This window comes from Pseudophryne corroboree, chromosome 2, assembly GCF_028390025.1.
Source record: "Pseudophryne corroboree isolate aPseCor3 chromosome 2, aPseCor3.hap2, whole genome shotgun sequence".
Taxonomy (NCBI): Eukaryota; Metazoa; Chordata; class Amphibia; order Anura; family Myobatrachidae; genus Pseudophryne; species Pseudophryne corroboree.
In genome coordinates, this window is record NC_086445.1 from 49,065,485 (window position 1) to 49,086,163 (window position 20,679).

Sequence of the window (20,679 nt, forward strand, 5' to 3'; positions counted from 1 at the left end):
TTTTATTGTTTTTTTTAGAGGCCAATGTGTTTTATTTTTTTGCTTGTGGGGGCCAATGTGTTATATTGTTTGCTGTGGGGGTCTGTGTGTTGTTTTTTCATGTCAGGGGTCAATGTGTTTGTATATTTCCCGTGGAGGCCAATGTGTTTAATTTTTTTCCCCTGTGGGGCTAATGTGTTTTATTATTGCCTATTGAGGCCAATGTGTTCTATTTTTTTGTGGGGACCAACGTTTTCTTTCTGTTGAGGATAATGTGGGGGGGGGGGGGGTTCTGTCGGGGGCCAATTTATTTTTTCTTCTGTTGGGGCCAATGTGTGTGTTTTTTTCTTGTGCTGTTTTTCATCTGCTTATATGACCCGATAGTGTTCATACACAGTTGCTGTAAACATTCAGACACACGCACCAAGAAGTGTATTAGAAACTTATTTTTGCATTCCTAGGCGGTTAAAGGGGGCTGGATAATCAGTTGCAGATGTAACGTATGGATGCGTTGCTAAAAGTGGTTGCATATAGAGACACTGAATTGCTCACATTGGAGGCCATCCTCAGATGGATGATCTGCACCTTGCATAGAGCCGGTAAAAGTGTAAGTGGTGCGAGCGATGGTGGCATCTAATAAGGCACAAAGCATGATTGCAGCACCTGTAGACACTGAAAATGGTTGTCTCAGTCCCTGCATATTAAGGTGCATGGATTTGTACACCGGGGACAGGCATAGTAGCGGCATTAGCATGAAGTCCAGGCGCAACTGCAGAAGATGCAAGAAAGGCCGCAACTGCATCCAACTCAGAATCAGGCCCTATGAGGAGGGTTCTGCACCCCTCTAGACAGACCCACCCCCTCAACTGACCCCACCCCTATTAAGGCTGCTTACATAAATTTCCTAGGTTGGTTTTCCATTCCAGTCCACCCTTGGGTTGTACACAGAGAATATGAGTACCAGAATTTGCAGTTTGTTCCCCCAAAAATTCACTATACTCCAAAACAAAACCCATAATTGTCAAATTGAAAGTATAATGTGAGAGAATAGTCTGGTGTACACATATACTGTAGTAATATATATATATATATATATATATATATATATATTAGAGATGAGCAGGTTCGGTTCCTCGGAATCCGAACCCCCCCGAACTTCACCCATTTTACACGGTTCCGAGGCATACTCGGATCCTCCCGCCTTGCTCGGTTAACCCGAGCGCGCCCGAACGTCATCATCCCGCTGTCGGATTCTCGCAAGATTCGGATTCTATATAAAGCCGCGCGTCGCCGCCATTTTTCATTCGTGCATTGGAAATGATAGTGAGAGGACGTGGCTGGCGTCCTCTCACTTTGTTTCAGGGGGCTGCAGTGCAAATATCTTTATTCTGGGGACCAGCAGTATTATAGGAGGAGCACAGTGCAGAGTTTTGCTGACCAGTGACCACCAGTATTATACGTTGTCTGCCTGAAAAACGCTCCATATCTGTGCTCAGTGTGCTGCATATATCTGTGCTCACACTGCTTTATTGTGGGGACTGGGGACCAGCAGTATTAAATAGGAGGAGTACAGTGCAGAGTTTTGCTGACCAGTGACCACCAGTATTATACGCTGTCTGCCTGAAAAACATCCATATCTGTGCTCAGTGTGCTGCATATATCTGTGCTCACACTGCTTTATTGTGGGGACTGGGGACCAGCAGTATTATATAGGAGGAGTACAGTGCAGAGTTTTGCTGACCAGTGACCACCAGTATTATACGTTGATCTATTACTGGCATATAATTCCACACATTAAAAAATGGAGAACAAAAATGTGGAGGGTAAAATAGGGAAAGATCAAGATCCACTTCCACCTCGTGCTGAAGCTGCTGCCACTAGTCATGGCCGAGACGATGAAATGCCATCAACGTCGTCTGCCAAGGCCGATGCACAATGTTATAGTAGAGAGCATGTAAAATCCAAAAAAATAAAGCTCAGTAAAATGACCCAAAAATCTAAATCAAAATCATCTGAGAAGAAGCGTAAACTTGCCAATGTGCCATTTATGACACGGAGTGGCAAGGAACGGCTGAGGCCCTGGCCTATGTTCAAGGCTAGTGGTTCAGCTTCACCTGAGGATGGAAGCAGTCATCCTCCTGCTAGAAAACTGCAGTGCCACTCCTAGATGGGCCAGGTGTTTGTGTCGGCCATTTGGGTCGCTTAGCTTAGTCACACAGCTACCTCATTGCGTCTCTTTTTTTCTTTGCATCATGTGCTGTTTGGGGACAATTTTTTTAATCTGCCATCCTGTCGGACACTGCAGTGCCACTCCTAGATGGGCCAGGTGTTTGTGTCGGCCACTTGGGTCGCTTAGCTTAGTCACACAGCTACCTCATTGCGCCTCTTTTTTTCTTTGCATCATGTGCTGTTTGGGGACAATTTTTTTAATCTGCCATCCTGTCTGACACTGCAGTGCCACTCCTAGATGGGCCAGGTGTTTGTGTCGGCCACTTGGGTCACTTAGCTTAGTCATCCAGCGACCTCGGTGCAAATTTTAGGACTAAAAGTAATATTGTGAGGTGTGAGGTGTTCAGAATAGACTGGAAATGAGTGGAAATTATGGTTATTGAGGTTAATATTACTATGGAATCAAAATTGCCCCCAAATTCTATGATTTAAGCTGTTTTTGAGGGTTTTTTGTAAAAAACACCCGAATCCAAAACACACCCGAATCCGACAAAAAAATTTCAGGGAGGTTTTGCCAAAAACGCGTCCGAATCCAAAACCAAAACACAAAACCCGAAAAATGTCCGGTGCACATCACTATATATATATATATATATATATACCCATACAATAGGCACGGCACTCCAGGGACTCGTTGCAGAAAAACTTTAATTAAGGTGCTGTGATCAACATGTTTCGGGGCATGCGCCCCTTTGTCAGGACCCACCAAAACAAACAGGACATACACACAAAGAACATTTATATACCTGATGCCAGAACTCACCTGTTGCCGGCGTCCGCAGCCGCTGCTGCTGATTCACACCCGGGGTCTCACTTCCGGGTTACGCAAGACGTGGTTGCTAGGCAACCCTTGGCTTGCGCTCCTGTTGTGTGAGTCCGGCTTCCGTGTTGTCAAGCAGTGCGGCATGTGAGCGGACCTGGCAAAACAAGCAAGCATAATAAGTTTAAAAACAGTAATAACAATAATATTAAAAACGTTTGCCTAACAATACAAAAGCCTGGATATTCACTAGAGATGAGCGCCTGAAATTTTTCGGGTTTTGTGTTTTGGTTTTGGGTTCGGTTCCGCGGCCGTGTTTTGGGTTCGAACGCGTTTTGGCAAAACCTCACCGAATTATTTTTGTCGGATTCGGGTGTGTTTTGGATTCGGGTGTTTTTTTCCAAAAACACTAAAAAACAGCTTAAATCATAGAATTTGGGGGTCATTTTGATCCCAAAGTATTATTAACCTCAAAAACCATAATTTACACTCATTTTCAGTCTATTCTGAATACCTCACACCTCACAATATTATTTTTAGTCCTAAAATTTGCACCGAGGTCGCTGTGTGAGTAAGATAAGCGACCCTAGTGGCCGACACAAACACCGGGCCCATCTAGGAGTGGCACTGCAGTGTCACGCAGGATGTCCCTTCCAAAAAACCCTCCCCAAACAGCACATGACGCAAAGAAAAAAAGAGGCGCAATGAGGTAGCTGTGTGAGTAAGATTAGCGACCCTAGTGGCCGACACAAACACCGGGCCCATCTAGGAGTGGCACTGCAGTGTCACGCAGGATGGCCCTTCCAAAAAACCCTCCCCAAACAGCACATGACGCAAAGAAAAAAAGAGGCGCAATGAGGTAGCTGTGTGAGTAAGATTAGCGACCCTAGTGGCCGACACAAACACCGGGCCCATCTAGGAGTGGCACTGCAGTGTCACGCAGGATGGCCCTTCCAAAAAACCCTCCCCAAACAGCACATGACGCAAAGAAAAAAAGAGGCGCAATGAGATAGCTGACTGTGTGAGTAAGATTAGCGACCCTAGTGGCCGACACAAACACCGGGCCCATCTAGGAGTGGCACTGCAGTGTCACGCAGGATGTCCCTTCCAAAAAACCCTCCCCAAACAGCACATGACGCAAAGAAAAAAAGAGGCGCAATGAGGTAGCTGTGTGAGTAAGATTAGCGACCCTAGTGGCCGACACAAACACCGGGCCCATCTAGGAGTGGCACTGCAGTGTCACGCAGGATGTCCCTTCCAAAAAACCCTCCCCAATCAGCACATGATGCAAAGAAAAAGAAAAGAAAAAAAGAGGTGCAAGATGGAATTATCCTTGGGCCCTCCCACCCACCCTTATGTTGTATAAACAAAACAGGACATGCACACTTTAACCAACCCATCATTTCAGTGACAGGGTCTGCCACACGACTGTGACTGATATGACGGGTTGGTTTGGACCCCCCCCAAAAAAGAAGCAATTAATCTCTCCTTGCACAAACTGGCTCTACAGAGGCAAGATGTCCACCTCATCTTCACCCTCCGATATATCACCGTGTACATCCCCCTCCTCACAGATTATCAATTCGTCCCCACTGGAATCCACCATCTCAGCTCCCTGTGTACTTTGTGGAGGCAATTGCTGCTGGTCAATGTCTCCGCGGAGGAATTGATTATAATTCATTTTAATGAACATCATCTTCTCCACATTTTCTGGATGTAACCTCGTACGCCGATTGCTGACAAGGTGAGCGGCGGCACTAAACACTCTTTCGGAGTACACACTTGTGGGAGGGCAACTTAGGTAGAATAAAGCCAGTTTGTGCAAGGGCCTCCAAATTGCCTCTTTTTCCTGCCAGTATAATTACGGACTGTGTGACGTGCCTACTTGGATGCGGTCACTCATATAATCCTCCACCATTCTATCAATGTTGAGAGAATCATATGCAGTGACAGTAGACGACATGTCCGTAATCGTTGTCAGGTCCTTCAGTCCGGACCAGATGTCAGCATCAGCAGTCGCTCCAGACTGCCCTGCATCACCGCCAGCGGGTGGGCTCGGAATTCTGAGCCTTTTCCTCGCACCCCCAGTTGCGGGAGAATGTGAAGGAGGAGATGTTGACAGGTCGCGTTCCGCTTGACTTGACAATTTTGTCACCAGCAGGTCTTTCAACCCCAGCAGACCTGTGTCTGCCGGAAAGAGAGATCCAAGGTAGGCTTTAAATCTAGGATCGAGCACGGTGGCCAAAATGTAGTGCTCTGATTTCAACAGATTGACCACCCGTGAATCCTTGTTAAGCGAATTAAGGGCTGCATCCACAAGTCCCACATGCCTAGCGGAATCGCTCCCTTTTAGCTCCTTCTTCAATGCCTCCAGCTACTTCTGCAAAAGCCTGATGAGGGGAATGACCTGACTCAGGCTGGCAGTGTCTGAACTGACTTCACGTGTGGCAAGTTCAAAGGGCATCAGAACCTTGCACAACGTTGAAATCATTCTCCACTGCACTTGAGACAGGTGCATTCCATCTCCTATATCGTGCTCAATTGTATAGGCTTGAATGGCCTTTTGCTGCTCCTCCAACCTCTGAAGCATATAGAGGGTTGAATTCCACCTCGTTACCACTTCTTGCTTCAGATGATGGCAGGGCAGGTTCAGTAGTTTTTGGTGGTGCTCCAGTCTTCTGTACGTGGTGCCTGTACGCCGAAAGTGTCCCGCAATTTTTCTGGCCACCGACAGCATCTCTTGCACGCCCCTGTCGTTTTTAAAAAAATTCTGCACCACCAAATTCAAGGTATGTGCAAAACATGGGACGTGCTGGAATTTGCCCATATTTAATGCACACACAATATTGCTGGCGTTGTCCGATGCCACAAATCCACAGGAGAGTCCAATTGGGGTAAGCCATTCCGCGATGATCTTCCTCAGTTGCCGTAAGAGGTTTTCAGCTGTGTGCGTATTCTGGAAAGCGGTGATACAAAGCGTAGCCTGCCTAGGAAAGAGTTGGCGTTTGCGAGATGCTGCTACTGGTGCCGCCGCTGCTGTTCTTGCGGCGGGAGTCCATACATCTACCCAGTGGGCTGTCACAGTCATATAGTCCTGACCCTGCCCTGCTCCACTTGTCCACATGTCCGTGGTTAAGTGGACATTGGGTACAACTGCATTTTTTAGGAGACTGGTGAGTCTTTTTCTGACGTCCGTGTACATTCTCGGTATCGCCTGCCTAGAGAAGTGGAACCTAGATGGTATTTGGTAACGGGGGCACACTGCCTCAATAAATTGTCTAGTTCCCTGTGAACTAACGGCGGATACCGGACGCACGTCTAACACCAACATAGTTGTCAAGGACTCAGTTATCCGCTTTGCAGTAGGATGACTGCTGTGATATTTCATCTTCCTCGCAAAGGACTGTTGAACAGTCAATTGCTTACTGGAAGTAGTACAAGTGGGCTTACGACTTCCCCTCTGGGATGACCATCGACTCCCAGCGGCAACAACAGCAGCGCCAGCAGCAGTAGGCGTTACACGCAAGGATGCATCGGAGGAATCCCAGGCAGGAGAGGACTCGTCAGACTTGCCAGTGACATGGCCTGCAGGACTATTGGCATTCCTGGGGAAGGAGGAAATTGACACTGAGGGAGTTGGTGGGGTGGTTTGCGTGAGCTTGGTTACAAGAGGAAGGGATTTACTGGTCAGTGGACTGCTTCCGCTGTCACCCAAAGTTTTTGAACTTGTCACTGACTTATTATGAATGCGCTGCAGGTGACGTATAAGGGAGGATGTTCCGAGGTGGTTAACGTCCTTACCCCTACTTATTACAGCTTGACAAAGGGAACACACGGCTTGACACCTGTTGTCCGCATTTCTGGTGAAATACCTCCACACCGAAGAGCTGATTTTTTTGGTATTTTCACCTGGCATGTCAACGGCCATATTCCTCCCACGGACAACAGGTGTCTCCCCGGGTGCCTGACTTAAACAAACCACCTCACCATCAGAATCCTCCTGGTCAATTTCCTCCCCAGCGCCAGCAACACCCATATCCTCCTCATCCTGGTGTACTTCAACACTGACATCTTCAATCTGACTATCAGGAACTGGACTGCGGGTGCTCCTTCCAGCACTTGCAGGGGGCGTGCAAATGGTGGAAGGCGCATGCTCTTCACGTCCAGTGTTGGGAAGGTCAGGCATCGCAACCGACACAATTGGACTCTCCTTGTGGATTTGGGATTTCAAAGAACGCACAGTTCTTTGCGGTGCTTTTGCCAGCTTGAGTCTTTTCAGTTTTCTAGCGAGAGGCTGAGTGCTTCCATCCTCATGTGAAGCTGAACCACTAGCCATGAACATAGGCCAGGGCCTCAGCCGTTCCTTGCCACTCCGTGTGGTAAATGGCATATTGGCAAGTTTACGCTTCTCCTCCGACAATTTTATTTTAGGTTTTGGAGTCCTTTTTTTACTGATATTTGGTGTTTTGGTTTTGACATGCTCTGTACTATGCCATTGGGCATCGGCCTTGGCAGACGACGTTGCTGGCATTTCATCGTCTCGGCCATGACTAGTGGCAGCAGCTTCAGCACGAGGTGGAAGTGGATCTTGATCTTTCCCTAATTTTGGAACCTCAACATTTTTGTTCTCCATATTTTAATAGGCACAACTAAAAGGCACCTCAGGTAAACAATGGAGATGGATGGATTGGATACTAGTATACAATTATGGACGGGCTGCCGAGTGCCGACACAGAGGTAGCCACAGCCGTGAACTACCGCACTGTACTGTGTCTGCTGCTAATATATAGACTGGTTGATAAAGAGATAGTATACTCGTAACTAGTATGTATGTATAAAGAAAGAAAAAAAAACCACGGTTAGGTGGTATATACAATTATGGACGGGCTGCCGAGTGCCGACACAGAGGTAGCCACAGCCGTGAACTACCGCACTGTACTGTGTCTGCTGCTAATATATAGACTGGTTGATAAAGAGATAGTATACTCGTAACTAGTATGTATGTATAAAGAAAGAAAAAAAAACCACGGTTAGGTCACTGGTATATACAATTATGGACGGGCTGCCGAGTGCCGACACAGAGGTAGCCACAGCCGTGAACTACCGCACTGTACTGTGTCTGCTGCTAATATATAGACTGGTTGATAAAGAGATAGTATACTCGTAACTAGTATGTATGTATAAAGAAAGAAAAAAAAAACACGGTTAGGTCACTGGTATATACAATTATGGACGGGCTGCCGAGTGCCGACACAGAGGTAGCCACAGCCGTGAACTACCGCACTGTACTGTGTCTGCTGCTAATATATAGACTGGTTGATAAAGAGATAGTATACTCGTAACTAGTATGTATGTATAAAGAAAGAAAAAAAAACCACGGTTAGGTCACTGGTATATACAATTATGGACGGGCTGCCGAGTGCCGACACAGAGGTAGCCACAGCCGTGAACTACCGCACTGTACTGTGTCTGCTGCTAATATATAGACTGGTTGATAAAGAGATAGTATACTCGTAACTAGTATGTATGTATAAAGAAAGAAAAAAAAACCACGGTTAGGTCACTGGTATATACAATTATGGACGGGCTGCCGAGTGCCGACACAGAGGTAGCCACAGCCGTGAACTACCGCACTGTACTGTGTCTGCTGCTAATATATAGACTGGTTGATAAAGAGATAGTATACTCGTAACTAGTATGTATGTATAAAGAAAGAAAAAAAAATCACGGTTAGGTCACTGGTATATACAATTATGGACGGGCTGCCGAGTGCCGACACAGAGGTAGCCACAGCCGTGAACTACCGCACTGTACTGTGTCTGCTGCTAATATATAGACTGGTTGATAAAGAGATAGTATACTCGTAACTAGTATGTATGTATAAAGAAAGAAAAAAAAAACACGGTTAGGTCACTGGTATATACAATTATGGACGGGCTGCCGAGTGCCGACACAGAGGTAGCCACAGCCGTGAACTACCGCACTGTACTGTGTCTGCTGCTAATATATAGACTGGTTGATAAAGAGATAGTATACTCGTAACTAGTATGTATGTATAAAGAAAGAAAAAAAAACCACGGTTAGGTCACTGGTATATACAATTATGGACGGGCTGCCGAGTGCCGACACAGAGGTAGCCATAGCCGTGAACTACCGCACTGTACTGTGTCTGCTGCTAATATATAGACTGGTTGATAAAGAGATAGTATACTCGTAACTAGTATGTATGTATAAAGAAAGAAAAAAAAACCACGGTTAGGTCACTGGTATATACAATTATGGACGGGCTGCCGAGTGCCGACACAGAGGTAGCCACAGCCGTGAACTACCGCACTGTACTGTGTCTGCTGCTAATATATAGACTGGTTGATAAAGAGATAGTATACTCGTAACTAGTATGTATGTATAAAGAAAGAAAAAAAAACCACGGTTAGGTGGTATATACAATTATGGACGGGCTGCCGAGTGCCGACACAGAGGTAGCCACAGCCGTGAACTACCGCACTGTACTGTGTCTGCTGCTAATATATAGACTGGTTGATAAAGAGATAGTATACTCGTAACTAGTATGTATGTATAAAGAAAGAAAAAAAAACCACGGTTAGGTCACTGGTATATACAATTATGGACGGGCTGCCGAGTGCCGACACAGAGGTAGCCACAGCCGTGAACTACCGCACTGTACTGTGTCTGCTGCTAATATATAGACTGGTTGATAAAGAGATAGTATACTCGTAACTAGTATGTATGTATAAAGAAAGAAAAAAAAACCACGGTTAGGTCACTGGTATATACAATTATGGACGGGCTGCCGAGTGCCGACACAGAGGTAGCCACAGCCGTGAACTACCGCACTGTACTGTGTCTGCTGCTAATATATAGACTGGTTGATAAAGAGATAGTATACTCGTAACTAGTATGTATGTATAAAGAAAGAAAAAAAAACCACGGTTAGGTCACTGGTATATACAATTATGGACGGGCTGCCGAGTGCCGACACAGAGGTAGCCACAGCCGTGAACTACCGCACTGTACTGTGTCTGCTGCTAATATATAGACTGGTTGATAAAGAGATAGTATACTCGTAACTAGTATGTATGTATAAAGAAAGAAAAAAAAAACCACGGTTAGGTCACTGGTATATACAATTATGGACGGGCTGCCGAGTGCCGACACAGAGGTAGCCACAGCCGTGAACTACCGCACTGTACTGTGTCTGCTGCTAATATATAGACTGGTTGATAAAGAGATAGTATACTCGTAACTAGTATGTATGTATAAAGAAAGAAAAAAAAAACACGGTTAGGTCACTGGTATATACAATTATGGACGGGCTGCCGAGTGCCGACACAGAGGTAGCCACAGCCGTGAACTACCGCACTGTACTGTGTCTGCTGCTAATATATAGACTGGTTGATAAAGAGATAGTATACTCGTAACTAGTATGTATGTATAAAGAAAGAAAAAAAAAACACGGTTAGGTCACTGGTATATACAATTATGGACGGGCTGCCGAGTGCCGACACAGAGGTAGCCACAGCCGTGAACTACCGCACTGTACTGTGTCTGCTGCTAATATATAGACTGGTTGATAAAGAGATAGTATACTCGTAACTAGTATGTATGTATAAAGAAAGAAAAAAAAACCACGGTTAGGTCACTGGTATATACAATTATGGACGGGCTGCCGAGTGCCGACACAGAGGTAGCCATAGCCGTGAACTACCGCACTGTACTGTGTCTGCTGCTAATATATAGACTGGTTGATAAAGAGATAGTATACTCGTAACTAGTATGTATGTATAAAGAAAGAAAAAAAAACCACGGTTAGGTCACTGGTATATACAATTATGGACGGGCTGCCGAGTGCCGACACAGAGGTAGCCACAGCCGTGAACTACCGCACTGTACTGTGTCTGCTGCTAATATATAGACTGGTTGATAAAGAGATAGTATACTCGTAACTAGTATGTATGTATAAAGAAAGAAAAAAAAACCACGGTTAGGTCACTGGTATATACAATTATGGACGGGCTGCCGAGTGCCGACACAGAGGTAGCCACAGCCGTGAACTACCGCACTGTACTGTGTCTGCTGCTAATATATAGACTGGTTGATAAAGAGATAGTATACTCGTAACTAGTATGTATGTATAAAGAAAGAAAAAAAAACCACGGTTAGGTCACTGGTATATACAATTATGGACGGGCTGCCGAGTGCCGACACAGAGGTAGCCACAGCCGTGAACTACCGCACTGTACTGTGTCTGCTGCTAATATATAGACTGGTTGATAAAGAGATAGTATACTCGTAACTAGTATGTATGTATAAAGAAAGAAAAAAAAACCACGGTTAGGTCACTGGTATATACAATTATGGACGGGCTGCCGAGTGCCGACACAGAGGTAGCCACAGCCGTGAACTACCGCACTGTACTGTGTCTGCTGCTAATATAGACTGGTTGATAAAGAGATAGTATACTACTAATATTATATACTGGTGGTCAGGTCACTGGTCACTAGTCACACTGGCAGTGGCACTCCTGCAGCAAAAGTGTGCACTGTTTAATTTTAATATAATATTATGTACTCCTGGCTCCTGCTATAACCTATAACTGGCACTGCAGTAGTGCTCCCCAGTCTCCCCCACAATTATAAGCTGTGTGAGCTGAGCAGTCAGACAGATATATAATATATATAGATGATGCAGCACACTGGCCTGAGCCTGAGCAGTGCACACAGATATGGTATGTATGTGACTGAGTCACTGGGGTATATTTACTAAGATTCGTAATTTCCGAAAATAGGTCAAAGTTCAATCACGAATGACATCGGCAGTGTAAAACTGCAACTTTTTGAATTGATTACGACTAATTTACTAAGCTGTCGTATTCGTGTTTTTCTTTTCTTCCGATGTCGATGTCATTCGTGTTTTTTTACCTAATTTAACGGCAGTGATTAGCAAAACACTGCCGTTTTTTTTTTTACAATCAATCTCGGCCGGATTTGTGTGATCCGTGCTGGGGTTTTTTTTTTTTTTTTTTAAAGTAAACAATGTAATTTTTAAAAAAAAAATGCGTGGGGTCCCCCCTCCTAAGCATAACCAGCCTCGGGCTCTTTGAGCCGATCCTGGTTGCAGAAATATGTGGAAAAAAATGACAGGGGTTCCCCCATATTTAAGCAACCAGCATCGGGCTCTGCGCCTGGTCCTGGTCCCAAAAATACGGGGGACAAAAAGAGTAGGGGTCCCCCGTATTTTTAAAACCAGCACCGGGCTCCACTAGCTGGACAGATAATGCCACAGCCGGGGGTCACTTTTATACAGCGCCCTGCGGCCGTGGCATCAAAAATCCAACTAGTCACCCCTGGCCGGGGTACCCTGGGGGAGTGGGAACCCCTTCAATCAAGGGGTCCCCCCCCCCCAGCCACCCAAGGGCCAGGGGTGAAGCCCGAGGCTGTCCCCCCCCCCATCCAATGGGCTGCGGATGGGAGGGCTGATAGCCTTTGTTGTAAAATAAAAGATATTGTTTTTAGTAGCAGTACTACAAGTCCCAGCAAGCCTCCCCCGCATGCTGGTACTTGGAGAACCACAAGTACCAGCATGCGGCGGAAAAACGGGCCCGCTGGTACCTGTAGTACTACCACTAAAGAAATACCCAAAAAAACACAAGACACACACACCGTGAAAGTATAATTTTATTACATACATAAACACATACATACATACATACTTACCTTATGTTCCCACGCAGGTCGGTCCTCTTCTCCAGTAGAATCCAAGGGGTACCTGTTGAATAAATTATACTCACGAGATCCAGGGGTCCAGGCTCCTCGGCAAATCCAGGGATAATCCACGTACTTGAATAAAACAAAAAAACGGTTGCCCGACCACGAACTGAAAGGTGACCCATGTTTGCACATGGGTCACCTTCCCACGAATGCCAGAAACCCACTTTGCCTTCTGGCTAAGTGGGTTTCTTCAGCCAATCAGGGAGTGCCACGTTGTAGCACTCTCCTGATCAGCTGTGTGCTCCTGTCTTCACTGACAGGCGGCACACGGCAGTGTTACAATGTAGCGCCTATGCGCTACATTGTAACCAATGATGGGAACTTTCTGCCCTGCGGTTGACCTAAAGTGACGTCACCGCTGAGCAGAAAGTTCCCATCATTGGTTACAATGTAGCGCATAGGCGCTACATTGTAACACTGCCGCGTGCTGCCTGTCAGTGAGGACAGCAGCACACAGCTGATCAGGAGAGTGCTACAACGTCGCACTCCCTGATTGGCTGAAGAAACCCACTTAGCCAGAAGGCAAAGTGGGTTTCTGGCATTCGTGGGAAGGTGACCCATGTGCAAACATGGGTCACCTTTCAGTTTGTGGTCGGGCAACCGTTTTTTTTGTTTTATTCAAGTACGTGGATTATCCCTGGATTTGCCGAGGAGCCTGGACCACTGGATCTGGTGAGTAGAATTTCTTCAACAGGTACCCCTTGGATTCTACTGGAGAAGAGGACCGACCTGCGTGGGAACATAAGGTAAGTATGTATGTATGTGTGTATGTATGTAATAAAATTATACTTTCACGGTGTGTGTGTCTTGTGTTTTTTTGGGTATTTTTTTAGTGGTAGTACTACAGGTACCAGCGGGCCCGTTTTTCCGCCGCATGCTGGTACTTGTGGTTCTCCAAGTACAAGCATGCGGGGGAGGCTTGCTGGGACTTGTAGTACTGCTACTAAAAACAATATCTTTTATTTTACAACAAAGGCTATCAGCCCTCCCATCCGCAGCCCATTGGATGGGGGGGACAGCCTCGGGCTTCACCCCTGGCCCTTGGGTGGCTGGGGGGGGGGGGACCCCTTGATTGAAGGGGTCCCCACTCCCCCAGGGTACCCCGGCCAGGGGTGACTAGTTGGATTTTTGATGCCACGGCCGCAGGGCGCTGTATAAAAGTGACCCCCGGCTGTGGCATTATCTGTCCAGCTAGTGGAGCCCGGTGCTGGTTTTAAAAATACGGGGGACCCCTACTCTTTTTGTCCCCCGTATTTTTGGGACCAGGACCAGGCGCAGAGCCCGATGCTGGTTGCTTAAATATGGGGGAACCCCTGTCATTTTTTCCCCCATATTTCTGCAACCAGGATCGGCTCAAAGAGCCCGAGGCTGGTTATGCTTAGGAGGGGGGACCCCACGCAATTTTTTTTAACAACAAAAAACACTTTCCCACCCCTTCCCATTGATATACATGCACGGATCTCATGGATCCCTGCATGCATCTCAAATCACGAATAAAAAAAGCAGGTCTGTTTTTTTTTAGGACTTTTTTGCGAATTGTAATTTTTCACGGCAGTGTTTTGTGTTTTTTTGCTTAGTAAATGACCGAGATTCGTATCTAAACAGGCGTAATTTGACCGATGGTGTATTCATTCGTAATTTTTTACCTGAACTAGCAAAAAATTACGAATGCCCTCATCACTGCCGTGATTAGTGTTTAGTAAATGACCGAGATTGACCGAGATGACACTTTGATGAAAAAACGGCATCTCGGTCAAAATCGGGAGCTTAGTAAATATACCCCCACTGTGTGCTGTGTATCGCTTTTTTCAGGCAGAGAACGGATTATAAATAAAAGTGGTGGTCACTGGTCACTATCAGCAAAACTCTGCACTGTACACTACTGAGTACTCCTAATGCTCCCCAAAATTAGTAAATCAAGTGTCTAAACGGAGAGGACGCCAGCCACGTCCTCTCCCTATCAATCTCAATGCACGTGTGAAAATGGCGGCGACGCGCGGCTCCTTATATAGAATCCGAGTCTCGCGATAGAATCCGAGCCTCGCGAGAATCCGACAGCGTCATGATGACGTTCGGGCGCGCTCGGGTTAACCGAGCAAGGCGGGAAGATCCGAGTCGCTCGGACTCGTGAAAAAAAACATGAAGTTCTGGCGGGTTCGGATTCAGAGAAACCGAACCCGCTCATCTCTAATATTCACATGTACATACAATAAACGGTTAACCATATAGATCATATCTCATTCGCAAAAGCTCGAGGTTATCAATTAGGGGATAAACTACACGTACACCACGCCATTATAAAGCACCTCATCTCAGGCTATTCCAGTTAATTTTGTCGTTTAATCCGTCTGGTGCTATAGTGCCTAATCTAACAATCCATCTGGATTCCAGGATGCACAGAGCTTTGATGCGATCTCCTCCCCGTGGGGATTCCACTACATGATCTATTATAAAGTGCTTCAGATCAGACAAGGAATGGCCCATCATTCTAAAATGACGGGCCACAGGTTGGTCCATAGATTTACCTTCAGCTGATAAATGGATGGCAGACCTGTGCAGAGCCATCCGCTCCCGGAATTTGCGGGAGGTCTGCCCCACATAATATAAACCACAGGGACATGTAATCACGTACACCACAAAAGATGAAGTGCACGTGAGCACATGCCGGATGTCATACTTTTTCTGTGAGTGTGGATGTTTAAACGATTTACAGGTCACCATATATCTGCATGTAGTGCAGTTATGGCAACCGTAACAACCTGCTGGTTTCACATACACATTAGGTAATTTGGGGATCCCTCTCCCTGTAATGTCAGTGATCATGAGCCTATCTCTAAGGTTACGGCCCCTTTTAAATGCTGCTATAGGCCGTACATCTTTAAAACAAGATAGATCCTTGTCTGAGGCTACAATTGGCCACAGGGCCTTAGTGGCTCGATTAATTACAGGACTGGCTGTTGTGAAACTGCTAACCCAAGGGAGGACTTTAGCAGATGGTTTGGTACGTGACTGTAGTAATTGAATTCTAGGTATTTTTAACACCTGTTGTTTGTTATCCTGAAGCATTTTAGGATCATAGCCCCGAGCTGTAAATTTGGCTATTAATCTATCAATGGATATTGCTGCTTTTAGCGGATCACTTGAAATCCTAGCCACCCTCATCATTTGAGAGCGGGGTAAACCCCGCTTCAACGATGATGGGTGATGGCTTGAAGCGAGCAAAAAGGTGTGGTGTACGTGATTACATGTCCCTGTGGTTTATATTATGTGGGGCAGACCTCCCGCAAATTCCGGGAGCGGATGGCTCTGCACAGGTCTGCCATCCATTTATCAGCTGAAGGTAAATCTATGGACCAACCTGTGGCCCGTCATTTTAGAATGATGGGCCATTCCTTGTCTGATCTGAAGCACTTTATAATAGATCATGTAGTGGAATCCCCACGGGGAGGAGATCGCATCAAAGCTCTGTGCATCCTGGAATCCAGATGGATTGTTAGATTAGGCACTATAGCACCAGACGGATTAAACGACAAAATTAACTGGAATAGCCTGAGATGAGGTGCTTTATAATGGCGTGGTGTACGTGTAGTTTATCCCCTAATTGATAACCTCGAGCTTTTGCGAATGAGATATGATCTATATGGTTAACCGTTTATTGTATGTACATGTGAATATCCAGGCTTTTGTATTGTTAGGCAAACGTTTTTAATATTATTGTTATTACTGTTTTTAAACTTATTATGCTTGCTTGTTTTGCCAGGTCCGCTCACATGCCGCACTGCTTGACAACACGGAAGCCGGACTCACACAACAGGAGCGCAAGCCAAGGGTTGCCTAGCAACCACGTCTTGCGTAACCCGGAAGTGAGACCCCGGGTGTGAATCAGCAGCAGCGGCTGCGGACGCGGACGCCGGCAACAGGTGAGTTCTGGCATCAGGTATATAAATGTTCTTTGTGTGTATGTCCTGTTTGTTTTGGTGGGTCCTGACGAAGGGGCGCATGCCCCGAAACATGTTGATCACAGCACCTTAATTAAAGTTTTTCTGCAACGAGTCCCTGGAGTGCCGTGCCTATTGTATGGGTATGTTTCAGAATATTGCACAGGACACCGGGACCAGTAAGTTAGAAGCAATGAGTGCCGACTGAATTGTATTGGTATATATATATATATATAACCGTCCACTGTAGGCGGCACACTGGTCACAAAAGGTACAAAACAGCAGGTTGCAGCAACAACGTTTTGAAGTTTATTCTTCGTCCTCAGGTTACAAAATAACAGAGAAAGACATACCTTTTTATTCCCCCCACACATGTACAGTGAGCTCCAGAGTGGTTCTGGCATTCTGACGCCCATTAGTGACATCATCCAGCCTCCCCGCCTACCAGAAGCATCACATTGAGATAGTATCAAAATACTATCAACAAGTTTTTGTACTTACGTTACATAGATGACGTGTTGATTATTTGGTCTCATACAGAGGAGGAATTCTGTTCTTTTGTCAACACTCACAATTTGTCTGAACACCCTATTAAGTTCACCTTTAATACCAGCAAGGAAAGTGTGAATTTTTTGGATGTTCAGATTAAGTGTATTGATGGTATATTGACTACGAGTTTATATCATAAAAGCACTGATCGCAACACCTTACTTCATTTTGAGAGTTTTCATCCTCATTCCTCTAAATTAGGCCTGCCTTATTCTCAGTTTTTGAGGGCGGTGAGGATTTGTAGTAACAGACAGGATGCTATCTCTCAAATTGATGATATGATAGTAAAATTTAGACAGAGGGGATATCCTTTGAAAGAATTGGTAGCAGCAAAAGGGAAAGCCTTTATGCAGGATAGACATTCCCTGTTGCTATCTAAGAAAACGAAACCTGTTTCTAAACGCTTACCATGGGTTAATCATTTCAACACTGATAGTACATCAATTGCCCGTACAGCGAAAGCGTTGTGGCCAATTGTACAGACCGACAAAGATCTAAATCTGACGGATATCACTATCATGCCCACTTATACGAGAGGAAGAAATTTAAGGGATTGGGTAGTCAAAACAGATGTAACGGGGTTACAATCCAGTCAAAGTGAACAAAATATGTTTTTGTCCCTGCGCAAGGGTTGTTTTAGATGTTTAAATTGCATCACTTGTAGGGCTCTTCTGACTGGCAATACCTTTAATCATCCGTTTAGTGGTAGGAAATATAGTATTAATTATAGAGTCACATGTACTACTAAATTTATCATCTATCTGATCAGTTGTCCTTGCGGACTTCATTATGTCGGTAAAACCGACCGTACATTGAGGGAGCGTATGGCTAATCATAAAATGGCCATCAAGAATGCAATTCAACATGGTACAAGTGACCAGCCGGTCGCTCGTCATTTTATGCAGGCTAGGCACAGCATAGCCTGCCTAAAATATATGATTATTGATCATGAACCAGCTAGATTAAGAGGGGGCAATAGATCTTTACGTTTGTTGCAAAAAGAATCTAAATGGATTTATGAGTTGCAGACCCTAGCACCTAAAGGGCTTAATGAATCTCTGGGTTTACATAGTTTCTTATTGCCCATGTAGTGAGTATCCATCATGTGCAGCATTGAATGAGTTAATGAGCAAGTCTTTGACGATCATCAGCACCTGTGGGGGTAGCTGTGGAGTTTAGATGGTGACTGCACATGCTGTTTTGTATATACACCGCATCTGTCTTTGTCTTATGTGTTGTTTTTAACTGTGAGTCCTGAAATGTTTTTAAATGTAAGGTGAGTCATTTTCACTATACTACTTGTTGATAGTATTTTGATACTATCTCAATGTGATGCTTCTGGTAGGCGGGGAGGCTGGATGATGTCACTAATGGGCGTCAGAATGCCAGAACCACTCTGGAGCTCACTGCACATGTGTGGGGGGAATAAAAAGGTATGTCTTTCTCTGTTATTTTGTAACCTGAGGACGAAGAATAAACTTCGAAACGTTGTTGCTGCAACCTGCTGTTTTGTACCTTTTGTGACCAGTGTGCCGCCTACAGTGGACGGTTGTATTGACCCGTGGCTCTGCGGGTCTAGGAGGGCACCGGGACTGAGTTATTTGTACCTGGGAGTGCTGCCAAAAGTCGTTTGTATATATATATATATATATAAATTAGAGATGAGCGGGTTCGGACCACTCAACCCTAATTTATCCCCAATTTTAACCAAACCCTACCAAACATCACGTCCCGAGCCCGTACAGTGGTTCTGCCATATAAGTCCAGGGCTACTGCCATATATGTTCAGGGGTACTGCCGTATAAGTCCAGGGGTACTGCCATATAAGTCCAGTCCAGTGGTGCAGCTGTATAAGTTCAGGGGTACTGCCATATAAGTCCAGTGGTACTGCCGTATAAGTCCAGGGGTACTGCTGTATAAGTCCAGTCCAGTGGTGCAGCCGTATAAGTTCAGGGGTACTGCTGTATAAGTCCAGGGGTACTGCCGTATAAGTCCATTTGTACTGCCATATAAGTCCAGGGGTACTGCCGTATAAGTCCAGTCCAGTGGTGCAGCTGGATAAGTTATGGGGTACTGCCATGTAAGTCCAGTGATACTGCCGTATAAGTCCAGGGGTACTGCTGTATAAGTCCAGTCCAGTGGTGCAGCCGTATAAGTTCAGGGGTACTGCTGTATAAGTCCAGGGGTACTGCCGTATAAGTCCACGGGTACTGCCATCTATATTCAGGGGTACGGCTGTATAAATCCAGGGGTACTGCCGTATAAGTCATGGGGTACTGCCGTATAAGTCCAGTCCAGTGGTGCAGCCATATAAGTTCAGGGGTACTGCCGTATAGTCCAGGGGTACTGCCATATACAGTGTCGGACTGGGGCAGGTAGGGCCCCCTGTGCGAATGTAGCGGTAGGGGCCCATGTTTAGGGGTGTGGCCAGTCTGCAGAGGGGGTGGGGTCAGCCACCTCATTGGTTTGACTAACCATTAGAGAGTGCAATGTCTGGGCCCCTTCATAAAAATATACAGTAAACTCAGATGCTGCATGCATGAAAATGTATCAGATTAATAACAGCAATGCACTGTAGAAAATAAACCATAGTCCAGTATAAGGTAACATATGTATAATATATAATTTAAGTGCATAGTCTAGAACCTGATCCTTAGAGCAAGAGGTGGGCCCCCAGTGGTTTCCCCTGTACCCCTGTGGGCCAGTCCAAGCCTGGTCGTATAAATCTAGGGGTACTGCCATATAAGTCCAGTCCTGTGGTGCAGTCGGATAAGTTCAGGGGTACTGACGTATAAATCCAGGGGTACTGCCATATAAGTCCAGGGGTACTGCCGTATAAGTCCAGTCCAGAGATGCAGTCGTATAAGTTCAGGGGTACTGCCATATACTGTAAGTCCAGTGGTACTGCCATATAAGTCCAGTGGTACTGCCGTATAAGTTCAGGGGTACTGCCGTATAAGTCCAGTACAGTGGTGCAGCCGTATAAGTCCAGGGGTACTGCCGTATAAGTCCAGGGGTACTGCCGTATAAGTCCAGGGGTACTGCCATATAAGTCCAGTGGTACTGCCGTATAAGTCCAGGGGTACTGCTGTATTAGTCCAGTCCAGTGGTGCAGCCATATAAGTTCAGGAGTACTGCCGTATAAGTTCAGGGGTACTGCCATATAAGTTCAGGGGTACTACCGTATAAGTCCATTGGTACTGCTGTATACTGTAAGTCCAGGGGTACTGCCGTATAAGTCCAGTCCAGTGGTGCTGCCGTATAAGTCCAGGGGTACTGCCGTAAAAGTACAGTGGTTCTGCCATATAAGTCCAGGAGTACTGCAATATAAGTTCAGGGGTACTGCCGTATAGGTCCAGTCCAGTGGTGCAGTCGTATAAGTTCAGGGGTACTACCATATAAGTCCAGGGGTACTGCCGTATAAGTCCAGTGGTAC

General features: G+C 45.8%; 1 protein-coding gene across 2 annotated transcripts in view; it reads right to left on the reverse strand.

Moving 5' to 3' along the window:
• The window catches only part of LOC134997274 (antizyme inhibitor 2-like), a 152,396-nt gene that overhangs the window by 8,027 nt on the left and 123,690 nt on the right, over nucleotides 1–20,679 (reverse strand). The window lies entirely within an intron of this gene.